The following is a 20,089-nucleotide window of genomic DNA, read 5'->3' on the forward strand; positions in this document are numbered from 1 at the left end:
ATATATATATATATATATATATATATATATATATATATATATATATATATATATATATATATATATATATATATATATATATATATATATATATATATATATATATATATAGTTTACCTTTTTAAATAATATTTAACAAAAAATTTATCAATAAATCTTCCGATTAGACCACAATTGATCTCATATCTGGAAGTATAAACGCACCCAGTACAAATCTACATATTCCGTTGCATATCACAAGCCACAATTTTAATTAAGTGTGATGGACTTTTGACAAGACTAAATAAAATTTTACTAACGGTAGATAATATTCGTAATTACGATTTTATCGAAGCAAACGTATGAACCGCCAGTGTGTAGTTAAGGGAATGTGTATGTTGGTATCAAACTTGCGCACACGCATGCCAACCCTTACATTACGTACCACTCATAACAATCCTACATATGTATATATAATTTAAGGAGGCGTTATTGTGGCATTATATATATATATATATATATATATATATATATATATATATATATATATATATATATATATATATATATATATATATATATATATATATACACATGTATATATACGCGGAAATAATAAATAGGATAGTGTAGATTGACCTTTTATGTTTGAGACGCGATGTATAATTCGATACTTTGTATTTGCTATTAAGATTAGATTTTAAAGGGTTTTGTTCTCAAGCACAAACAATGACCTTTTCCTTTTGTATAAAATTAATATAAAAAAATTGTAAAGCGTCGTTCAGTCTGCACAGACGAGTTGGCATTTTCAGCGTTTCATATTAAAAAAAAACGTCAAAAATACAATTTTAAAACTTAATAAAGCCCATTGTTTTCGAAACATTTTCACGGTGCGTTAAGTGAGAATGGCTTTTTTTTCACTCTCTCATATTTATTTTCTATCATATTTCACGGACACGGGGAAAAAAGCGGGAGAGTGTTAGGCAATGGCGACTCAAAATTGCTTTTGTATTGTAAGCGAACCATTTGGGGGGGGAGGGGGAAGAGTGAGAGTTTCATTCGGTTGGGAAACTGAAACAATCCTGAAATTTCACCGTGTTTTTACCCTACCGCGAAAGATACGGTTAGGATTTTCCTCGGACCAAAGTTCACGCGGTTTTCATGTAATTCAAAGTTATCTTGATCAGTGTCAGCTCAATGTTAACGCCGGGGGTCCTTCCAACCCCCCATTCCCCCCCCCGTCCCTCACAGTTGGGTAAAAACCCTTAAGCATTTCTTTAAACACGAGATAGTCTTTCCGCCAGCGAAATAATAAATTTCTACTCGGGCGGGAGGAAAATGTATATGAAGGGATTTTTAATGAGAGATAAAAGCAAATGGTAAAAAGTGAAAAAAAGGTCAGGTGAGGGTTGAATTTTGTGATATGCAAGGGTTTCAAGTGTTAGTAGATTTGAGATTTTAATATTCTTTATACGACTCAGTTGGTGCAGGCTCCGGGCTAATTTAATATGGTGGAAAGGTTATGATCAACATTCATTTTCATCTTAAATTAAAAGAGAAACATTCCTTAAAAATATATGTGAAAAGATTCACACCAAATTTAATTTTTTTTTGAAAAAAAACCACTTTTTATCAAAAATATTCTTCGTAAAGTAATTGCATGACTACATCCAGTTTGCGCACACATAAGTAAAGCTATGCGATAGGAAAATAAACCAATTTCTTCGAATTTAGCTTGGTATTTAAAGTACATATGTAGATAAATAAAATCTTATATATAAAACCAAAACGGCGTCTGTAATTCGTTTCTGATTGGCTGTCGTCAAAGTCGTTTCTGATTGGCTGCATAGGTCAAAGACGTTTGTGATTTTTCGGTCGTTAAATAATATTTTTTTTTTTCAATTCTAATAAATTTAATAAAAAAACAAATAAAGATTATTTTCATGGTTCGAAACTATTCTTAATACTAGACTGCATTTCTATTTACCGAGCGAAGCCGGGTAGCACCACTAGTTCTTAAACAAATCTTGTACATATATGTACATATCTTTTTGTAAAGTCATCAACCAAATTTTTATCAACAATAGAAATATAATATTACTTATACTTTTATATATCTATGTATGCACTTTCGCTGTACATATCTCGTTGGTATTATTTTTATCGTTTTTCATTGAATACAAATTTAGTGAATGAGTATAAAATATGATATAATAAATATACCTGTATTTTAATAGCTAAGATAAATTAAATTAAATTGATTTTATCTTTTTAAAATTAAATTGATTTTATCTTTTTAAAATTAAATTGATTTTATTTTTTTTGTCATACGAATCCATTTGTAGTTAGATAGCTTGGAGAATTCCAGACTGAATTTCCCTGAAGACTTGAATTTATGGCGTCGTTTGAATTATAAATATTGTGTAATGAATACTGACAAATTTACAGTGCCATTTTTTCGTGGGACAAAAAAAAATTTAATGCGAAAAAAGCCCTACTAACAAGGAATAATAATAAAAAAAAGAGTGTTCGAAACGCCTCCCTTCTTCCTTGATTAACATAATGGTAGATTAATTTTTCCAACGGGCGTAAAATTAAAAAGGGATATTTTTCACCCCACGAAAGTGTTTTTAAATATTCAAATTGCCATTTTGGATGCACCGGGAGGCTGGGGTGTCAAGGGGGTCCTCTGATACCCCCCGCCGCTGCCAACTTGGTCCAACGCTACCGAAGACTCTCCCTTCGAAGAATTATTATCATCAAGAACGAGGTTGGTTCAACCCCACTCCCTTCAAACGGGATCCCTGAACGGGAACGCAGCCTCCACTCCACCTCCTCGTTTTTTCAGGACGCATTAATTTTTTCGCCTCGGGGCTTATCTCTTGTTAAGGGGATCCTTAAACATAAATCAGAGGTGGTGAAAAAGCGACGGAAACAAAATCATCGCTTTTATTATGAGCACCCGTCGGTTACGTTGTTATATAAGCTTTAATATGGCGTCGTATTGTTATTTTAATTCGGTATGTTTCCAACAGTAACAGACACAATTTACGGAGGATATCCTCCATTTGGAGATTTGCTCAATCAAGCAATCGAACGTATCTCCTGGAGTCCCCTATCCGTTTCAGTACCCAGTTGGTCGCTCTTAAGACTTCAGCTTCACCACCCCCTTGAGGAGCTTGTCCACCCCGAAAACCACCCTAAAGAGCTTTCATACCTCCTTCTTCAAAGCTCTCCACCTGCTCCTTCTCCTCCACCTTTCTCCCCTTCAAAGCCGTGTTAAATTAGATTTATTTCACCTGCTAAAGTTGGCGTTCGCCTCCACATGAAAAACTTGACTAATTGGCGTAGCAAACGAATCTATCGACGATTTCAGTCCCCAGATTCAGTTTTGCTTTTACTTTTATTTTCAGCAGTGATAAATTATTTCGCGTCACGTTTCTAAATTCTGGAAATCTAATTGATACAAAAGAAGAAATATTTCGTTGAAAAGCTAACAACCACAATAAAATGGCAGAAGGAATTAATAGACACGCATCAGTAGAAAAAAGGGCATATGTATTTAAGCATTTACTTACAGGAGCTTAAAAATGCTTATCCAGTATATAAAGTGAGACCTGGAGCCTGACCCAGAAATAATATACCCAGCTAGAGGATTTCCCATCGTGGTTGGAACTTATGAGGATGTAACTTTCAGGTTTAAAAAGAATCACGAGCTGGAGGATCTGATTAATCATGGGAAACTACCAGCTTTTATAAACTCAAAAGACTCAGATGGGGAAGATATGTTGAAATGAAGCTAAAACACTGACAAAATGGAAACCTCTCAAAGGTCTGAAAAAACTAAACGACCATAGCACAAGATCATGACATGTGGATGATGATTATAGGCCAGACCAAGGCCTGTATAAAGTTGTAGAACTCAGGAAGAAGAATACTATGTACATATATCGTGCTTATTTACAGTTTTATCTTTATTCATTCGTATGAAGCGATTGAGAACGGATGAATAGTCTTCATTGCACCATCCTTTATATAAAAACCGTTGAATGCACCATTTGAATCGACTGAAAACTGTAAGAGAAGAATTTAATTATCAGTGAAGAATTTCCTCGTATACTATCGACCATCCTTTCATTTCCTTTGCGTTAAGTAATTTCACGCCATTATGCCCAATAAATGTGCTAATTGGCTGACTATCTGCCATTTTTTTCTATTTGGATAACGAACTACATATACCAACAGACTCTACATAAATCTAAATGGAAATTTTCATCGAGAAATAGCAGAATAAGACGGAGCAGCGGCATTGGAGGAGCAAGATAGGAAATGGGAAAAAAAGAAAAGTGTGGATGTTTCTTCTGTCTCTCCCCTACTGAATATTTAGCAGACTGTTAATAATTTTCGAGTAAAATTAATTTACATTGATAAATAGGGGCGCAAAAGGACCGGAGGCAACGGATTCGCTGTCATGAGAAATGGATACTCGACGGCGACGACAAAACATTGATTAAATCTCGCTTAAATATACATTTATAAATATTCTCTATGTATTGACGAACTTTTTGGTGTATGTTTTTCTTTGTTGTATTTAATTTTGTTGATTTACTCTGTCGATTGACGTGTATTATTATCGCAATTAGGTAAGAAGAATACTTATATGAACTGTCCTTTTTATTAAACTTAATATTCTTCCCTACCAAAATCACTTTAATAAGAAATATTTAGATTAACTCTTAAAAAAAATCCTGGCTGCGTGCCTGCCGTGTTTATTGTATCACGTCTTCTTAATATTTTCTCGACAGAATCTAATATTTCACCTAAATTATGTACATACATACATATAAACATCACTATTGTAAATATTACGTATTCATTTCTGTGAATCTCATCTATGAAAATTATGAAATCTAGTACTGTATCAAATATAAATTTTAAGTAATTGTTCTTTGAGTATGATTAATTAGGCGCGATCATTCTGAGTATTAAAGATTATATTTGATTAAATTCAGTAGTCAAATTTGACTTTCGTTATTTCACTAATTCCAATGTCGAAGAAGATTTCCCCTGATAAAATCGCCCCTTGCAATCAGTAATATAAAAAATGTATGTTATATTAAAAAGTATTTATACTGGCTTTATTTTTCTATATCATATACTGGTATGAAAAATGTTCATTCCTATTCTAAAATTCAATTTGATATTAAAATTATTATAAGCAAGATAAATTTATTATACATATTTATGCGTTCGCCTAGTAAATATAATATTTAGAATCTGTGCTATTTCAATGCAAGATAATCATATTATGAATTTACGTGCAACTGCAACTCGGTCTCAAAGACTAACGAACGTTCCAACCACGACCGAATGCACCATGAAACAACTTTGACGAACAAAATTATATTGTGCTTCATTTATATTTTATAAACCATCTGTAGATAACTAATCCATACGAACGGAACCATATTATTGAATTCATCAATTTATTTAATTACATTTTATATCTATATATATATAAAAATCAATGTTTGTCTGTCTGTCTGTCTCAAATAAGCTCCTAAGCCACTGAACCGATTACGATGGAACTTTCAGGATTTGTTGTATGCATGTCCGGGAAAATTACTGTGAAAAAAAACGGGATAAAACCTCTTAATGATAATACTATTCGTAATTACGATTTTATCGACGCAAAAAGTATGAAGCGCCAGTGTGTAGTTAAAGAAATGCTTACGTTGGTAACCGACTTGCGCGCACGCATGCCAATGTACAATTACGTTCCACTCATACCAACCTGACATTACGTACCACTCATAACAATCCTACATATGTATATAAATCAATGTTTGTCTGTCTGTCACATATGCGTTCCTATAATTTACTATAATTTAATTTGCTTATTAAATAATAATTTGAAACTGAAACATTCACTTATTGAAACGCATCGAAAAACGGGAACGGGAACGGGAATTGCATGCGTAATTGTACGATGGAACAATGGAACTTTCAGGATTTATTGTATGCATGTCCGGGAAGCTTACTGTGAAAAAAAATCTGCCAAAAACGGGAACGGAAACGGCAAAACGGGAATGAGTGGCATTACAACGCAATAATTCCAAATGTTTTCGCATCGCGACATGCGTTGTTAGGGTAAAATAAACAAATAATTGAATAATTTCAGATGTGTTCGCTGTTTGCGGTTTTCCGACAAAAGGGAACAGGAAAGAGAACGGGAACGGGAACGGGAACGAGAACGGGAATGGGAATGGGAACGGGAACGGGAACGAGAACGGGAATGGGAATGGGAATGGGAACGGGAATTGCATGCGTTATTGTGGCATTGTAACGCATGCCGGGTTCAGCTAGTACACTATAAAAGCAAGATAGAAACATGAATGGTTTATAAAAAAAATCAATAATCAATGGCCTGTTATTTTCTGCTGGTTCTTGGCCTGCTGGTGTTCATTTTGGTAGATTTAAAGATTGGGGAATGAGCATTAAGAATATAAAATCTAATACTAATACTACTTCTATGTCTGCCACTGACGTTGTTTCATCATTAGAGCTGCGCCCAAGTGTTTCATTTGCTGATGTTTGTACGGGAGCTGCTAGATGTTTGAAGCCTGATATTAAAACTACGTCTGCAAGTATTAGTGAATCTTCTATGGAAACGGTCGCAGTGACGTCGATGTTTGCCTCTTCTCCTACATCTGCCTGCTCAAATGGTCCTGATAGTCGTGATTCTGTTGTGACTGTGTTGGCTTCTTCTTCTGCTTCCTCTTCCGTTTCGTCTCCATTGGCTCAACCTCCGTTGACTCAATCAAAACTGCCATTTCTTGTCTCAAAGAAAGTCACGCGCCAAACTGGGAGACCGAAAATTGGTAATTTATTACCAAAATGTACGAGGTCTCAGGACAAAGCTGGCTGCGTTTAATTCAGCCGTTTCTACTATTTGTGATGATATGGTAGCACTAACGGAAACATGGTTGACTTCATCATTTTTTGATGCTGAACTTTTTGATTCTTCCTGGAGGGTGCATCGTCGCGATAGAGTAGATCGACGTGGTGGTGGTGTATTATTTGCTTGTCGTGATTGGTTTCGGTCAGTCCGGATGACAAATTTTGAAACTCTATCTGGTGAGGACTTATGGAATTCATAACTTGAAAATCATAATCGAGAAAGAATATTACGAAATACAAAAACCTTGTAAACATAGGATGAATTCAAGACGATAAACGATATATAATAATAATTATTATTATTTTTAGTTGTTTGTGTATATATATGTTTTGTTTTTGTTATGTCTAATTTATTATTTTGTTTCTTGTCTTTTCTGTTATATTTTTGACCATTGTGGCGCATTAGGAATTCCTGTAATGCTACAACGGTCCAAACTTAAATAAATAAATAAATAAATAATATGGAGGAGGGATGGGAAAAAGAATCAGGAATTGGAAAGATAAGAAAGTTTTTAAAATAATGATCCAAGGGTATTTTTTTTATTCTTTTTAAATAATTTTTATTATTACTTAATTATGTTCACAAAGCATCTTATAGCTATTTTAATTGCTACTGATCTACTGATCATTTTCTATTTTTTACAATTTTATTTTATGTTTGTTAGTCATCATCATATACATATATGTATATGTACATACGTAGATATATAATAGTATTATATTATTCAAATGTTAATGTACAGCATAATAGGAAAACGAGCTCAAAAACCTATTTACAATTCTGTTAAAGCGTTTAATAATGGATTAATGTAGACAGGAATGTTGAAAAATGAAGATTAGGATTTGTATGTTATTTTTCATAATTTCTATACTTATCGGGAAGAATTTCTAGCTATACAACAATTGAACTAAATTCAATTCAATTATGTAGATGTATAGATTATATATAAAGTTGCACAGTTTATGTAACCATATTTCAATAATTGCGTTTCTCAATGATTGAGAAACTTACTCTAGCAAACTATGTAGACTTTGTTTTGTAAATGAATAGACAAATAGGAATATAATTCAATTAGGCCATAATTATGAAATAAACCCTACTGCGAGAGACTTCGTACGTAACTAGAGCTACAACATTGTGAAAGTTTTCATTTTAAATACATATTTTAATATAATAATTCCTTTGGAATTAATTTCAATCTATACATTAATTCAAATAATTAAAAAGGATCAACTGCTTTCAGATAATGATTTTTTTTAAATAAACTATAGGAAAATCAATGAGTTTTCTTTTGATAAATCAATTAAAAAAGCACTATACGAAAATAATTGTAATATTTTTTCAATTAAAGGGAATGGCTGTGGAAAGAAAATCATAAATAAATAATTTTTGTAAATAAAACATTCATAAAAACTATTATATGTATGTACATACATACATCTGTATATGTTACAGTTCAAGTATAAACTCCGGTTCGTTCACGAAAATACTAGTTTGTTCATACACGAACTATTGGTTTTAATTTAAGTGCTAATAGTCAAATACAATTATCAAATAGACTTACCTGTTATCGCATGAAACTTTAAGATATCAAAATGCCAAGTATTGGAAATAGGGTTCTCGTTTCCGCTCATTTAAAACAAGCAATCTAGGCTTAGCATAGTACATAGAGAACCGAATAAGTGAGTGATAATACTCATGGTAAGAACACACTGAATCGTACAGCATGGATGTGCTCATCGTTTCCAGCTGTGCTGGGCGTGTCTTCATGTCGTTCTTATTCGTACGATCTTATTGTTTCTCCTACATTTCTTTAAATATGGAAATCACCATTTACGATCACTGTTAAACCTATGTAATTACAAGGATAAAATATAACCGAAAACAATCCAGGGAGTGAATTTTGAGAAAATCGTGACGGCACAGACTAGAAATACGATATTATTTTTATTTTTTTTGCATCTTTAAATGAATGCCTAATATGTAGTTCATTGGCATGAAAAAACTACTTTGTCAATTTATTTATTATGTACACTATGTATGTATATCTGGCAAGATAGGTTCGTGTATGAACAAACTAGTATGTTTATGAATGAACGGAATGTGTGTACTTTAATTGTAACATATGTACATTTGTATATTTAAATACAAAGTTCGAGCCCGCTTACCGTTAAAACATGAAAATCGGCCATGAACTTTATACAATATATGTATTGTATTAAACTAGTATGTAAATGATATAGAGATTAATGATGCATATCAGCATATGCACAAATGATAAATAGCTCGCAACCATCCATTTTGTCGATTCAAAATCTTGCACACGTGTTATTATCATCCACATTACATAATATATGTATGTATGTATATGTGTATATATATATATATATATATATATATATATATATATATATATATATATATATATATATATATATATATATATATATATATATATATATATATATATATATATATATATATATATATATGTATATACAATCACAGCAACACCATCTCGGCAAAATTTGACTGCATCCGCCATTGTTTCAGTTTGCGGGTTTGCGCTTTGTTTTTGGACCGGAACACGATCCCGTGTGATAATTAACCGATACGTATGTATGTACATATGTATGTACGAAAGCATCTCGCGCGCGTTGCACAATGCACGAACGCATACAATGCACCGGGACAGGATCGAATTCCGCGAATTTCTCGATGCCGATTAAATAACTCGCATAGAATCGGCGCGTTTATCTTGCGAATTCGCCGATCTCGATGTGTAATAAATTTCCTAACTTTAATTTGAGTGCCTTCTAAGGTGTATTTACTTATGTACACATTTATTATGTATAGAATGACATGTATCGACTTTGTCTAGACGCAGGTATATAATCCCAATTGTTGGTGATTTTTGTCTCAATACGTCTAATTGGATTGTCGTGTTCTTTGCCATTAGTGTTACTTAAATTCTTCGCCATTGTGATCTTCTTGTGTGTGCAAAAAGTATAAATTAGTCTAGACTTTCTAATTGACTGTAATGTATTTAGACGTTTTTATTTTAAACCGTTACGAAAACCGAATAATATATATTATTTAGCCTTCTAGAAAAGTATTTTACACTTTTCGCATAAATATTTGATTCGTTTGCGAGAAGAACGTAATCCTATTTTAAAATTCGCTGAATAAACCGAAACAAAAATCAAATATTATATATGTATAGGGGAGAATGGTGTACCTGTGGACAATTTTCGCTTTTTCACTCATAGCTCAGCAACTTTATTGTTTTATGCAAACTTTTTAATTTCATTAGATAGGTTGAATATTCAAGATTAAAATTAAAAAAGAAAAATGAATGATAGCATAACAGTTTTTTATTTTTTGCAAAAATAATAGAGACAAAATATTGTCCAAAGGTTCAACACTATGTTGAACCTATGGACAGTGTATGTTGTACCTTTAGACAGATATGATAATTTATACAAAGTAAACTATTTCATCCAATGTTGAAATTCTCAAGGTCTACATTAAATTCCAACTGTGATTTGAGTCTGCCAGACTGGCCTACCTCTCGAGGAGGAGGCAATTTCCCAGAAATTTCCTCTTGACAAATATTATAAATTTTGTCATCGACCACAAGAAATATGTTTGTCGATATTTTCTTGTAATACTTAATTTCAATATCATTTTCGATTGGATTATTCATAACTTCAGCAACATAATACTTGAAAGACTTTTTGGTTGTTAATTTCACAAGAACCTCTAACCTTAACATCTGGACGCGTCCAGAGGTACAACCAAATAAATGTCCAAAGGTACAACAAAACGAAATATTCAACTAATATTAAAATACATTTCTTTGTGGTTACGTTTTAACACATATATCGTCGTTACCAAATAGTTAAATAACCACTATACAAAACTAAATGCATATATTGTATGAAAAGTTATTTTAATAAATATGAAAAAACAAACAGTTCGTTGGTAAATATTTACTTTTGGGTCCCAAATAACGAAATTCTCGAAAAAACTCGAATCTGGCGGCACCAAAAGGTGGATTGAATGTTGCCAATATTCGATGTTCATAATTTCGTAGAACATTGTGTAGCAAAAATATTTTCCCCGACCGAAATAAAATCATTGTCCACAGGTACATTCGTCCATAGGTACACCACTCTCCCCTACATATATGTATGTATAATATTTGAAAAATATATGTACATTGCGAAATCTTACCTCATATAAAATTACATTATCATATAAAATTGACAAATTGATTTCAATGGAAAATTATAAATCACAGTATATGTATATACATGTATGTATTTCAGATAAGTAGGAGAACATTAGTTCATTTGACCAAACATTTAAGATAAATATAAAACATATAATAAATACTAAAATTATCAGAAATTCGTAAGAATTCATCAGATCAGGTCGTATGCCACGTCTTAAAGTCTATTCATACTATCCAGCAGTGCAGGGCAAGAACACAGCACAGCAGCTCGTCCACACATACATTTTTTTTTTTACATACATATGCACATATGTACATAGATACCAGAAAGGGTTAACCACAGCGCGCCTACCTGGGCAATTACAAACATCGATAATCAATTTATAGAGTAATTTTACATATCATCATAGATACATATGTACATACATACATCTATGAATAAATTTGGATTTTAGCACAACATATTGTAAATTGCCAAGTTTAGATATGTTGAAAAACTCAAATTTTTCGAAAAATATTACCAAATATACCAAATTTTTGGAACCGTTTCAATGAAATCAGATAAATTGTAAAACTTTGTTAGGAAAGATCGATCTTGGAGTCATATCCAATGACTAGCCAAAAGCACAGCCAGGGATTGAACCCGTGAACACACAATTGAAAGCATTACACGATAATATTTTATATATGTATGCTGCTGGTTAAAGTTAAATGTGCTGCTGGTTAAAGATATGTGACTCTAAGTTCGATCATTTCCTAACAAAGTTTGCAAATTTATCTGATTTCATTGAAACGGTTATAACAAATTGGAAACGTTGTCTTATTTCTTGAAAAATTCCAAATTCGGCGATTTACAAAATGTTGCAAAAATGCAAATTTATCCATTGATTTATGTGTCTATGATGCTCTGTAAAATCACTCTATAAACTGATTATCGATGTTCGCAATTGGCCAGGATGGCTCATTGGGGTTAACCTGTTAGACTTTCCTAGTATATATGTATGTACATTTTTATATAAAAAAATATTTAAAATTATGGCTGGGCCAGCATTCTGGGGGAAGCACGGGTGGTGTAGGGAAGGGGTAGTGTAAAACTGCAAGTGTCAATAGCCTGGAGTGTGGTTTGCTTATGAATTCCTTTCCAAAACGGGCACAATATTAGTTATTTATAATGTGTACCAATTCAAATTGTGAAAATATTATATTTTCAGTATATATGTATATGTACATATGTACGTTTACCAAATGGTATATAAAATATGTAATTAATTTTGAAAATTTTACAAATAAAAAATGTAAAAATTCTATATAATATATTTTTATACAAAAACATATACAATATTTTTCAATTTTATTCAAAAAGATTGTCTAATATATACATATCATTATCGTCGTCATCATCGTGCTCGATCCCCTTCAGGATAAATGTCTCCCCTGGAAAGCTCCCCCATTCTTATCTATCGCAGTACATTACCGAATTAATTCTGTCTTAATTATATCATTTATCCTGGGGATTTGCGGTCGTCCCCCGACGTCTTTTGCCGTATTTTGATTATCAATTAATCTTTCCGTAAATGTAACATATGTATGCTATGTGTGTACATTGTATTATATATTTGTTGCCACACACACACACACACACACACACACACACACACGTAAACAATCCACCATCTTGTTTGCGGTGTATCGTACGTGTGACTACATACATAGGTTCACGAGGGCTAAAAGTATATCAACTATAACAAATAGAATAATAACGAACGCCAGAAAATAGATTATAGAAGACGTAGCGTTGATGAAAAAATATAAGAGATAAATTTTGACGAATGAAGGCTTTATCGGACAGGGCGGATATGGTGGATACCCCGGAAAAAATATAACTAAGCCGATTAAAGACGTCATGAATCATACGCTTTTTTCATCTTACATATATATATATTTCTTTTTAGGCGGGGGAACGCATCCCTCCGGTAAAGCTCGTCGCTAGTGTTCCCCTCTATCAAAAAAAAATTAAAAGCTTTATTAGATCACAGCCGCCCCCGTTCGGAAGAACTCGCCTAAACTGTCCTTAAGATGCGACGCTGCGCGAGTGCCTATCCCTTATTTATAATTCAGTTACATAAAATTTTAATCAATCAACGCGAGAATTTCAATTTTCCCGTAAGTCTCCCGGGTGGCTGAAGTCGCGGAACTCTTGTAAGCTGGGCTGAGTCCACATTAATAATGGACGATTATTCCTCAGCGTCGGTCGCGGATAAATAAAATAGCATATTTTTTTAGCTGTCTGGTACTGTGTTGAAACTGCAATATTTTAAAAAACATCATAACTTTCATTTACGCATGAGTACGTTATATTAAAACTCATATTGTTCATTTTTGTAAAGTTAATTTGAGTATTCCTTAAAATTTTATTTTTCATTGTTGTCTATGCTTTTCTTTATGAAAAATTGAAGCATTTTTATTTGAAATTTTTTACATACCTCCTTTATGTTTCACATGGCTTTCGTGTCAGTGGTCATTTTTATCTCTTATCCGATCGTTTTCATACTTTGCCATATTGCTCATTTTGGTCATCAATATACGTAAATGTATCGTCTGCCATTACGTTGGAGATAAAATATCGTATACAATGCGTAACAAATATCCAGAATCTCGGATACGGTGACGTTTATGACGGTACGTAAGGCTACCATAATCTATCTTCAACCTTTTCGCCTTGATATGCTATTTCAGATTTTAATTGTTTAAACGCGTATAATTCACTCTATATTTTATAAAATTTGCTCTATAGGTTCTCGTTATCTCTAATATTTAAATATTTATAGTTTTAACTCTCATATGTATATATAAATTTCAAATTTGGCGTCTAGCTTCATGTAATGTAATACACGATATATATTGATTTTTGGCCAAATATGTCAAATCTGTCATTTCACTGTATATATCCTCGGTCGGTTTTATCTGCGAGATAAGTATTCAATAAGAAGTTATGTTGTATCTAATTGTTAATATGATTTACAATAAGCTTACATACATTTAGTTTTTTACGATAAGCTTACATACATACATCACATACAATTATTTTTAGTTATCAGCTGATTTAATTTATATGATGATTGAAAAGTTCATTTCTGTAAATACATAAACTCATTTATGGTCAATCACTCATTGATAATCTATTCTTAAAGCAAATCATTAAAGCAATCTTAGTATTAATAACCTATTCTTAACTGCATAAATGAGGGTACATATGTATGTATCTCCGGCTACAACTCATAACCTCAAATTTAATTGTTTAATCCTCCAAAACAAACTTTGTAACCAATACAAGTTACATACATATGTACACAGATCAAACAGTGATAGTTTTATTTTTAGTTATCAGCTGATTTTTTAATAAATATTTTTTCTTTCTGAAAATTCTGATATTTTCATATTATATTTATTTACCAGCAGCATGAACTAGTGGTCAGCATATAATGCCAACAGAAAGCCAACAGAAACCATTGTCACATTCGAATTCAGTCGGTCAAACTTAATAAAGATTGATTAGTCTCCTCCCTGATATTTTTTTACAAGGCCTCTACTTAGGTTTACTTCGCAAACGATTCAGTATCTTTTCTTACAGTCTTCCAATGGTTTCGAAACTTTGCCATTTTGTGCGGTTTGGTCAACGATGGAAATTTAAATCGTTTCTGATTCGATGTTGAAAAATAATCGTAATAGATATGTTTAATAATGCTACAATTTTAACCATCTTGACCGTTACTGGTAAGTATTCATACAAGTTGATTAAATATATATTTAAAAATCCACATTTACTTACATATATGTCAAAGTATCAACTCAACATAAACAATCATGTGTTACTCACAATTGCACATGTACCAGAAAGGGTCGCAATATCAAATATTAAAGTGACTTAACCGCCTCTGGAAGGATGGGTAGGTACGCTTTTCATCGGCGTATGTCCCTTCGCCATTCGCGGTTTTAATTATTCGCCGACGTCTTAAGGCAGGACCGACCGGTCCAATCCACCTCTCCTCCCCGTGCCTCTTCGGCCCCCTTTTCCCGTCGAATTTCCCGTTTCTGGAACCCGAGGAGGGGCTTCCGTTAATTCGCAAAACCCAGGGCCAGCGTGAGGAGAAGCGGTGAATTATTAACCTGCAGCTCGCTGAATACCCAATGAGCAGACCGGGGATCCCCGGTCACCTTAATTTAAACTGTCACTTACATCCAACACCGCAACGTTTACGTTTATATGCTACCTATGTATTTATGTATTATATTTCGACTCGGTTGTGTCGTCCCTCATAATTTTCCATAATTGACAAAAATTTTCCACGTTCCAGATCTGTAGACATGTCCGCTATTACATAGATAATATCAGATATCAAGCTATCGTAACTGTTTATTACATTCTAGATATGAGCCGTTAAATTTATATAACGATATATTTGATTCCCATATTTGAAGAAATGTTGGAAAACTTGTTGAAATAATAAGATCATACGAATTTATAATAACATGAATATACACCTCTGACAGGCGTAGTTCACGTGCACATCCCGTGCTGGAATTTTGAATGTATTCTTGCCATTATAATCTCCTCAATAAAAGCTTATCTGAAAGCTTTAATAGAATATCATTCCGAAGCCATTCGAATTACCCTATTGGAATACTTTTTTGTTTCGAAATGGCTACATATATCAGTGGTGTCACCCTAATAGTTTCCATAAAAATTTTTCGAAAACCGTTATTAGTCTAAAAATCCATATAATTTTTGTCAAAAATTATAAATCTTGAAAATTAAATGAACTTTCGTGTAATAGTGCCTTTGGCGAAAAAAAAAGTATATATACATATATGTATGTATATATTTTCAAAATTTGGAAACCCGTTGTTCCAAAATTGTGGTGGCACCACTGCATATATAGTTTATAAACGCTTCAAAAAGTAATCTTCATCCACTAATCTATAGAGAATGCTCCAACTATATACATACATACATACATATATAGCTCTAAATAAAGAGGGAACGCGGTTGAATCATTATCTTTGTTTTAACTTGACAACTCAGAGCAAGTCTTAGCCTCCTCTGAGAATTTCCTCCATCTTTGTTTTAAGCCAGTGTTTTCCATTTGGATGCACAATTTAGGCTTATCATTCGATCTAAGACAAACTGCTGTACAGTTGAGTTCTGTTCACATTTGGTACATTTTTTCAAAACTGAATGATTTCCACTTTCCGTACTTACCTTTAAGTTCCTTATTATGAATCTCCTCATTAATTCTACCTCTTGCCTTTGAGAAATTTAATATCTTCACTTGTTACGTGGCTAACCTCGAATCCTTCTCTATTAAGAGGGCTGTACACCCGAAACCTTAATTTTTTTGCCGTTCCTTTCTTCGATATATATATATATATTGAGTGAATGCGACAATATATATCAATATATATATATTGAGAGAAATGCGACAGTTGCGCTTTGGCCAGATAATACGTATTTTAAATCGACAAAAACCAAGGTTTCGTATTCTCAAATTTTCTCCTCCGAAACTGGACCAATTTTTAAAAAAAAATCATCATTGGTATGAGAAAAATATTTTCTATGCAACTGTGCGCGTATTTTATTTAAAATCGACCGTTAAATAAGCACGCTGGACTCTTTTCATGGGTGTAAAAAAGAGGCGATTTTATAGATGTTCGGCGGCTCCTAGCTCCTATAAAAATAAAAGCTTAGATGCATGCCAATGGTGGATATCCATAGCATATTAAAAAAATAATTTCTCTAGTGCCATAATTGAGGAAGGGAGAAGTGTAATACGTTTGTATGGACAAGGCGCTAGTGTCCAGCCCTCTTAAGCTCTAAACTCATATTTTTTGATCCAAAAATGTTCCTGTCTTTTATTATTATTTAAAATTTTTAGAATGCAATTCATACGCATAGACATGATGCGTAGTTTTAAATGTAGCTCATTTCAAATGGAAAAGCGTCAATTTTCCACAAGAATGCCGACACTTTACGCTGTACGCAATTTAAAACACCGAGCATATCATTTAGGCTGGGAAAGCACAACTAAATTCACCGTTACATATGGAAAGTGTCGGAATACTACTACACCCAGTATCTACATAGTGCGAAATTACTATCACCCGAGCGGTCTTCGCTTCGAATGGCCCCATTCGGTGGGGTGGAGAGCGGCAAGGGTGAGGGCAGGGGATGCGACCACACGTTCCCAAACCGCGGTTCGCGTGCGCGTGTATGTGTTGCCCTCTCTAGCTAATTATTCTTACGCGAGTGCGAGAAGTTAGCGGTGAGCGTGTGTACACGCCGGCACAAACACGTCCCAAACCACACGCCAGGCTAATGGGTCAGGGAAGCTGATTGCGCGGCCCGTGGACCCTCCAGGGACCCTTACTAAATGGGTTAAATCGTTTTCCCCACTGACACACATACGCGTCGATGTTCTCTATTTTCGATCATCACATTTCAGCATTTCTGTTTGTATGTACATATATCGGAAGGTTCTAAGACGTCACGAACAAAACCGATCAGAAAAATGCAAACATGAAAAAGCCGCACATCGAAAAATCGAATACGGAAAACTTCTTACTTCCATGCGAATTAAAGTTAAGTTTACATTGGTATATTAAAAAAAATCACAAGATTGAGTATAAAATTTTTAATTTGATTACTTTGCAGATATGCTAATTAGGGTGACCGGAAAATGCACTCGAGATAGTCGGACATCCAAAATTTCAAAGATGCTCAAGGAGAACTAACTCAATGGAATTCCACAAAAAATCGTCAAGGGGTATTTGTTATCCGAGGGTGCTAACCTTTTTTGTGGAATTCTATTGCGTAAGTTCTTTTTGAGCGCTTTTGAACATTAGGACTTCTCGAAAATGCGCCACTATTCAGTGCAATTTAGTGCATCTTTTCGGAAACCGCTAATTACGTGTTCTACAAATTTTCCAGTTGTGTAAAGAGGAACTGATAGTTAGAGGGTGGATAGTTATTAGGGCAATCCCAAAAAACAATACACGTTTCAACAGTGCTGAAAGCAAAACAGAAAAAAAACGCATTTGTCATAATGAGCATAATGAGCAGTTTTGGCAGGTGAACAATTACATTGGAAGTTCATTAGTTTCAAAAATTAAAACTACCAACGAGCTTTTCGTTATTCGTAAAGATGATAAGTCGCTAACTTAAAACCTGAAAGACACGATTAGGTGATTTGAGATTTTCGCGAAAAATCGTAATATTGGAGTTGTGACCCATATGAGCCTTCTTTCGTATGAAAATATATCCGTTTCACATGCCATTCACGTTAATGTTCTCTTTTACACTCATTGGTTTTTGTATGACATTTTTTATGAAAAATAGGAGCACAAAACAAAATACGCTCGAAATAAATCGTTGACGCACCAGGCTCGGTGGAAACAAGTGTATATACATACTATTGTCCCACCGTATGTTGAATAAGTATAGAATACGCATACCCACTAATTGTGACTTAGGAGGTTCACTTCCCATGTCTCGTCAAGACGAGTTGCCCTGCTAATAAGTATCCGTCCCTTAGTGATAATATAAACTTTTGAAATATGTATAGTTATAGTATTTACATATCTATTCTGGCAGTTAAAATAGATCAGATCAATTGAATCGTAAAAAAAATCGGTCACAAAATATGCAAAGAAAGCTACAGAGTAGATGGGTGGATGAAATTAGAAAATATATTTGGATGAAATGGATGACAGTGGCCCAAAACAGAGGCGAATGGGAACGTGTTGGAGAAACCCGCATCCATCATTGGATGGCGAATGACTGTAAATAATGATGATATGACACTAAATTAAGTATTTATAAATCATGAAATTGATACTTTATTTTATTTTTTTGTTAATCAATTATGCAGATTGCTTCACAATTGCTCCAATGCATCGAGTGTGCTATTAAGACTTATTAAAAGTTACAAATTAAGAGTGATTAATTATATATCCATTATTTTTTCGACCATTGGGGACTCCTGTAATGGCACATGGATCCTACTAAACTAAAACTTAATTAAATAAATATTAATTAAATTATTATACGAGGCAAATACAAATATAATAAATTATAATTATACAAGGCAACTATAAACAACGATTTACATCTATGGACATTTATACAAATCAGTGAAAATCGATATACTGAATAATAAAAAAATTGCGAGAGAGACAGGATAGATGCCAGTTTGTTGGAACCATTTCAATGAAATCAGATAAATTGGCAAACTCTGATAGAAAACGATCGACCTTGGAGTCACATATCCAAGGTCTGGCCAGTAGCATACACCAGGAATAGAACCCATGACCACTCAATTGAAAGCATTACATACTAACCATTAATAACGACAAAAAAAATCGGCACTGCCTTGCAAAAACGTTTACCCCCATGTATGAAAATCGTACACGAGCTTATTCAATCATCCAATATATGCCTCGATCTTAGTAACTTGTAAAACTGTTTGTTACAATCCCTCTTCGTAAGAATTTTCCCTTTGGCCGATTAAATAGGATAGGGGGTATAAGTTGTAGGAGCTATACTCCATTGGGCTTTCTTTGTTCAACTTAATTTATTCCGTTTAACTGAATAATAATTATGTATAATAATGAATAAAACAGCGTTTAGAATCCGCGCTAAAAAGTATACAAAATATGTATATTGCAACATGGAATACAAAGTACTACATGGAGTGCGTGCCCGATTAGATTTTACTAGCTTTATTTTTTTTTATGCAATAATGGTCGAGAGAGTGTTGCGTGACGTGTACCATTACGACCGGAAGTCGCGCGTGCCGGAACTGCGTCTATAATTTGATTATACATTTTTGTGGCGTCTGAAGAATGCGACTTGTGCA

The 20,089-nt window shown here is 33.4% G+C and overlaps 1 protein-coding gene across 1 annotated transcript in view; it reads left to right on the forward strand.

Annotated features, from left to right (window-relative positions):
* The window catches only part of LOC143909108 (nephrin-like), a 48,924-nt gene that overhangs the window by 11,336 nt on the left and 17,499 nt on the right, over positions 1-20,089 (forward strand). The window lies entirely within an intron of this gene.

The sequence above is a fragment of the Arctopsyche grandis genome, chromosome 3 (genome assembly GCF_051622035.1).
Source record: "Arctopsyche grandis isolate Sample6627 chromosome 3, ASM5162203v2, whole genome shotgun sequence".
Taxonomy (NCBI): domain Eukaryota; kingdom Metazoa; phylum Arthropoda; class Insecta; order Trichoptera; family Hydropsychidae; genus Arctopsyche; species Arctopsyche grandis.